This window comes from Belonocnema kinseyi, chromosome 4, assembly GCF_010883055.1.
Source record: "Belonocnema kinseyi isolate 2016_QV_RU_SX_M_011 chromosome 4, B_treatae_v1, whole genome shotgun sequence".
NCBI classification, from domain to species: Eukaryota; Metazoa; Arthropoda; class Insecta; order Hymenoptera; family Cynipidae; genus Belonocnema; species Belonocnema kinseyi.
In genome coordinates this window covers 125,511,085-125,518,560 of record NC_046660.1, presented here as the reverse complement: position 1 = coordinate 125,518,560, position 7,476 = coordinate 125,511,085, and positions in this window count along the sequence as shown.

Sequence of the window (7,476 nt, the reverse complement as noted above, 5' to 3'; positions counted from 1 at the left end):
TCCTTGTAGAGCCCCGCATGCAAGGATAAGGCTGCGTACTCTGAGAGGTCGCCCGGTATCCCAGAGTCACCGTTCTAGACACCTCACCCAGGTGCCATTCACCTTTTGGCACGGTTTTCACACCTCCGCTTGGGGGTTAATTCCTTCGGGACCACCCCTGGACAATTGTCCGCGACTGCCTATTTATTTTTGTAACCATATTCAACAGAAACCCTTGGTACAGGGACCCTCTATCCGCAACCCCAGGACGCGTTCGGTGGCTTTGTCATAAGCCCTTCGGTTTGATTATATATATTGTTTTTCCGACGACAGAAAAACACAAATTATTTTTATTTTAATATTACATATATGCATATCGAAGAAATGAGACAGTCATAATTGATGCAGTAAGAAAGAAAATCCACAATTGAACAAAGCTGAACCCTATCAAAATTATTATATATATAATTTTGATTGGGTTCAGCTTTGTTCAGTTGTGGATTTTCTTTCTTAATGCGTCAATTTTGACTGCCTGATTTCTTCGATATGCATATATGTATTATTCAAATTAAAATAATTTGTGTTTTTCTGTCATCGGAAAAACAAAGCTTTCTATGGTTCTAAGAGTTGGAATATAATTTTATCAGTCATTCCTTATAATAATTATATCAATTATATTAACTTAATTTTTTCTAGGAACACATTCTCTGTAACTCTCATGCTTATAATTTTGAAAATAATTAAATACTCTTCAAATAAAGTCTTTTTTCTTAAAATTTTTTCGAAAAAAAATTGTTATACGGGTTTCAGACATAAAAAAGTTTAATTTTAAAATTGGAAATCACAGAGTTGTATCAATTTTTTTGTGAAAATTTAAGCTATTATTGATTAAAATGTACCCATTTTTCAAAAATTGATACGAGGTGATCAAAAAAAAATTCAGTCGTGAAATATATTTTTTAAATACATTTTTTGTACGTTTTTTCTAATCAAAATAATGTTTTTTTTAATTACAATACAGTAATATTGTTTTGATTTTAAAAATGATAGTAAACGTATGTTTTTCAGACATCTGATTTTTGTCACAAGTTCCCGGATGGAAATTTAAGTCGGGGGCTAGCCATTCTACGACTGGAGAGCCCGGTTTTAAGCCGGGAGCTCGCCGGGGAGTCCGACTTTAAGTCGGACTGTGGCCGGGGTTTCTGGTCGGAATCCGACCAGCATCGTCACGCTGTGCTGGCAAGCATTCTGCCATGGAGCATGGCCGGGAGGTCGCCGGGGAGCCCGACCGTGGCCCGGACAAGATCAATTGGGGCTTTACTAGGTATAAATGATTCGGGTTTCAATTGTATGAATTAGGGGATCAATTTGATTCTTTTTTGCTGTAGAATTAGAGCATATTAATATATGAAATTCCACACGCCCATCAAACAGACAACATTAACTATTTTCAGGTAGACGTTGAGAGACAAAAAAGGTATTTAAAAAATAAATATTAAATAATTGCGAGTATTTTCACTTTAAATATTAATATTTCTGTTTAAAGTAAATACATTTATTACATTTTAAAACATTATATTACAAACAAAATTTCTAACGCCACGGGTTATCGAACCTACATATCTATAGCATCTAACGCCTAGCAGTCGGGAGTGCTAACCACTGCGTTAAACCGACAAGTTGAAACTCGTTGAAAAAGCCTTCCTCATAAGCTACAGCTCATGAAAGTTAAAGTACCAAATTTTAAGCTCTCTTTTTCTAATTATTTATTATTATGCGGCGCAATGTAAATATAAAACTAGTAGTCTTTTCGCGCCATTGCGCGCGCCTATTTATCTTTTTATGAAAAAGAATAAACCAAAAGCCTATCTTCTCTATGTTATACATATTTAATTAATGTTACACAATATTAGTATAAAATAATAGAAGGCGCCAAGGCATGAGTGCCCTTCCTGAAACTGTAATTAATCTTTTATAATAGGATTTTAACAAATTATATATTTTTTGGTAGAAAATTAAATTAAACTATTTTATTCCAAATGAGCTTTTTTTATTGAAAATTAATTTACACCTAATATTGATGAATAGCATTTATTACAATTTTGTAACTCACGTGGATGATTATCATATTCTTTAAATAATGAACTTTGCATTTTTAAACCACAATTCTTATAAATCAATTTAGTAAAATTTTTTCACGCGCATTATAATAATCAATTTTCTTATAGGTAGAAAAGCACACGTAATAAGCTGGTTGCCACTTGGTAAATTCTCCCCTGAAAATCTTGGTCAAGTCTCCCCTTTAAAATCTTTCGTTGAAATTGAACTAATAATTATTATATTTCAAATTACATTGAAATTAAGTGAATTATTTATCAAAAATAACACTTTAAACCAATAAATACTTGGAAATTTATCATGTGGGGGTGAAGGTGTTGTGAAAAACGTGGTTTATGGAGGCAGATGGAGGGGAAAGGTGTTATAACTGTTTTATAGAAAAATAGTTTTTTGACTTAAAAGTTTAAAGATTGGGACACATTTCTCGATTTTCTAACTGACAATTTTTTATTTGTTAAAAATTCGTTTTTCTAGATGAAAAATTAATAGTCTTAGTGGAAAACTCATCTCTTTGGTTGAAAAATGTACTACTTTTTTTAAAATTTTTTTTCGGAAATAAATTGATTTTTTATGCGAAAAAGTAACTTTTCTACTTTTGGTTTAAATTCAAATCTCTTATGGAAAGTTAATCTTTATGATTGAAAATTCATATCCTTATTTTTACAATGCACCTCTTGGCAGCATGTGCATTCGTAGAAATATCAAATGTTATATTTCCTATCGAAAATCCATATTTGCAGGTTAAAAATTCAACTAGTTTGTTGAAAATGTACATACTTGTTCAAAAATTCAACTCTGGTTAAAAATGTAAATATTTGTTGAAATTCTTTTTTTTTAAGATGTTCACCACTGCGTTTTCATTTGGAATTCTTTTTTTTAATGCATTATTCTATTTTTGTTTTAAATTTGATATATTTTTTGGAACCTTGAATTTTTTAGTTAAAAAAGGAACTATTTGTTTGAAAATTTATGTATTTTGTTGAAAATTTGTGTTTTATATTGGAAATATAAAACTTATTCCTGGAAAATTCATATTTTTGATTGCGAATTTAACTATTTTGTTGATAGTTGCTTTACAGTTAGTCAAAAATTAATGTATGTAAGCTAAAATTGGATTATACCATTTTTGGTAGAGAATTGATATTTGAAGTTAAACATTGATCTTTTGCAGTTGAAAATTCAACCTGTTTTTTGAAAATGCACATATTTCGATGAAAAATCGTTATTTTAGTAGGAAATTAGTCTTCTTGTTTGAAAATTCATCTTTGTGATTAAGAACAAAACTATTAAATGCATATTCCGTTTTTTTGTTAAGAATTAAATTCTCTAACTGAAAATTTAACTATCCCACTTTTGGTAGAACACCTAAATTTGTAATTAAAAATTGATATTTTTTGGTTCTTGGTTGAAAATACATGTGTGTGCTAGAAAGTTCAACTATGTATCATCAAATGCATCTACTTTAGTAAAATTTCAATTAATTTGTTGAAATCTAATTATTTGTTTTTAAATATTAATTGTTTTAACTAAAAAGGAATTATCCTATTTCTGGTTTTATATATTTATATTTTTAATTAAAAATTAATTTCCTTATTTGAAAATTTGTCTTTTTCGTAGAAAATTATTTTTCTTTTTTAAAATCTGATCTTGTTTATTAAGGATTCAACTATTTTCTTGATTTTTGTTTGTTTGTTAAAAATTAATGTATTTAAGGGAAATTTTAATTATATCATTATTAGTTGAAAACTAATAGATTTTTTTGTAGAGAATTAATGTAATGGGTAAAAAATTAATCTGTTTTTTATTATTCTTCACATAGATGTGCAAATTCGTTTTTTTGTCTTAAATCGGAAAAAAATGTCTTGCATAGTTTACTATAAAAAAATGTTAATCGCTGAAAGATTTTGCTATATAATGTGTAGAACTTGCCTGATTTTAAGTGAATTCTATCTTATTTTAAATACTTTTTATAATATTTTTCTTGCATGGAAAATTAATTTAGTTGAAAATTAGATTATTTCTTAAAAAGGATGTTTTTTAATAGAAAATTTATCTTTGTGACTGAAAATTCATCTTTTTTGTTAAAACTTTTACTATTTGGTGTCAAATTCGCCTATTTTGGTTACAATTTTAAATAACCCGTAGAAAATTTCATTTTTTTAAATTGAACATTAACTTTTGTTTACTAAAAATTGAATTATTCAATTTTTTTTAAAAATTTGATCGCTTTTTTTAAACTTGATCTTTTATAGTTAAAAATGGAATTATTTGTTTGAAAATTCCCGTCTTTTGTATAAATTTAAAGTTAGTGTAACATTGGTTCATTTTTAGTTATAAATTTATGTTTAAGTTATCATTTGCATTCAATATAAACATTAAAATTAAGTGTTATTCATGTGAAGCATGGAATTTGTTATAAAATTTCATTGCTGATATACAATGCCGGAGCAACTTATTAAGATTTGGAGTTTAATATTAAATTTGCAATCAAAGAGCGAACTGCTCGCAGTTAAAAAATTTATCAAAAAGACGTAGGATAAATTCATAAAAAGCTATTTTTTATTTTAATCCTGATTAAAATAGTTTCTGTTTTTTCACCAAAAATTTTGCAAATTTGAATGAAATTTTTGTGAAAGTTGCATACAAAATTTCACTAATTTTCAATTTATTTTAAACACGGAGAATTTGTTTTGTATTAAGAAAAATGAGTAAAAGCTTAACTTTCGCAAAGTTTTTGTAGTACATTTTCGTAACTTTTCATAGCAAAAAATAATATCTTATAGATTTTTGTAGATATACGGATTATTTACATTAAAGTCGCAAAAATGATCTAATTCTGCGACCAACAGGTTGCTCTTGTATTCTAAAATTAATTCCTAATCTCAAAATCTCTAAAAGTTATTATCGCATTTTACACCCGCAATGGACTTTTATAACAAAAATTATTACAAATTCCATGCTTCAAAGGAATAGTAATTAATGTTAATGTTTATATTAATAAAAAAATAACTTAAAAATTAACTTGTAATTAAAAATATACTACCCCTACGCATAGAAATCTCAGAGTATATACTAAAGATTCTCAAGGCTCTGAGAAGCTCTGAGAAATTCTCCGCAGGCACTCTGGTAGATATATTTAATGGTCCAGATAGCTCGTTTATATGCTTTGAAGGCTTTAAAATGTCCTTTCCGAAATTGAAATAAAAATACGATCATGGATAACAAGCAGAGAGGCTTAAATTGAAATAAGAATTCGATCATAAGTCACAAGCAGAGGCCCTGTATTGCGGCGGTACGGGTGGCAAGGTGGTGGTAAAGCAAAAGTGTTCATTTGTATTATCGACCTTGAATTTTGATTCGATTATTATTCTCAACAGTGATCCATAAATACTTGCGCATGCTTGAACTTTGCGTCGCTCATTGGCTCTAGTTCGCGTACGTATTTAAAAATCAAGTACAGACGCGCACCGTAGCCAATAAACGTCACTAAAATCCAAGCAAGCGCAGATCAAGGCAGCTCCGTTGGGATCATTAACTTAAAAAAAACACGTGTAACATTCCATTACTGTCTAACTCACAGATGCCTCTGTTCAAAGATATTGTTGCTCTGTTGCACGCGTGTAGCTATCAAAGAACGAGCAATCGTGACAATTTTTTCGATATTTTCCAATGCTGTCTAACCCACTGATGCCTAGTGTCGCACGCATATAGCAATGAAATCGAGTATTGTGGCAATCGAGATCGACAATATCGTTTAGAGATTTTATATTAAGGACACACGAACTTGTAACAGGAATATCAATACAATATTTTTTAAATAAATATTATAAATCGATTACAATTTTTCTTCGCGTGATATTTTGTTTTTTCCCATTGTAGACTATTTTACGACTTCTTACAATGACAGGAAATGTTTTTTTTATGAACATTTAAAATTTTTAACGGCGGAACTCTGGAATTTAATCATGAATGTTGAAAATTTCTTAATAATAACACTTTTCAAACTTTCACACAAAATACATTGTTTGTAAGTCTGAACTCATGAACTCTTAAAATTTGTGGTGCCAAAAAGATATTCACCCAATATATTTCCACGCGTGGAACATCCATGCGGGTATACGCATCCATTTCTTAATTAAATCAGAAAAAGTAATTAGGTTATAAACAAAGTTTAACAACTTTATTATTGCCAATCAGCGCCCGGCCAGCTACCGTCTGAGCATTCGATCATAAGATTTGTCCGATCAGAGCCCAGTCAGCCGCCGACTTGCATTTTAACATTAATTTGGCCTAGCGAGTCTCCGAGCAGCGCACGGCTAGGCTTTTAAAAAATAAACATAGCCTGGTCAGTCTCCGACCAGAAACCTTGTTGCACCAGGGCTAACCCGGGCTATTTCCACATTGGTTCCAAAGTTGCATGACTCTGAGAATAAATATTAAAAATGATTTTTAATTATTACTATTATTTTTTTGTTTGAAAAATAAGTATGTTATGAGTTAACCTCTAGTCGTAAAAATATTTTCGCATATTTAACCTTACCTATAAATGTTACTGATGTGTGTGTCGATTTCTCTTGCAATATCGATTGCGGTCCCTCCTTTTTTAACGCTATTATTTTCTATTTTTTTTCGAAGGGAGTTTTTTCTTCTTCGGTTTAGAACTGCTAGCCATTTATGTACGATATAGGAAGTACTTTGAATTAAAAGAAAAATGAAGTATTAACCTCTTAAGTACGTTATATTATTTCAAATTTTTTTAAAATTATGTTCACGCGCAAGCATTTTGCTTAATGCGTACGCATGCATATGTCGGCAGTGGCATCAAAGCAAGTAGGGGAAGTCACGATATCTGATAGTTCGATAAGTGGGAGTATACTGTACTTTAATTAGGAATATATTTCATCCGTTAAAAATGCATCTTTTGAGTAAAACTTCTTTTCTTTTGATTCAATATAATTTGTTTAGATAAATATTAAATACTCCATTTTCCGTTAAAACTTTACCATTGTAGTAGAAAATTCAATTATACGGTTGAAAGTTCATGCATTTTGTTGGAAATTAAACAATTTTGCTAAACACAATTTTTGGTGTTGTAAATTTATTTTTAAAACTGATAATGTACGGTTTTTCATTGAAAATTTATCTACTTTGTTAAAAAATATGTATTTTTGTTCTTTTGAAATTTATTTTAAAAATTTTGAATTTTTGTGTAAGGTGGAAAATTATTGGTTTCAAAATTAAATGATTTGTCTTCAATTTCAATTTCTTGCCTAAAAAAGTAAATATTTTGTTGAAACTTTTTTTCGGTGGGTAATAATTATTTTTTAATTAGAATGTAACTATTCCATTTTTGGTTGAGTGCTCACGTGAGTGAGAACC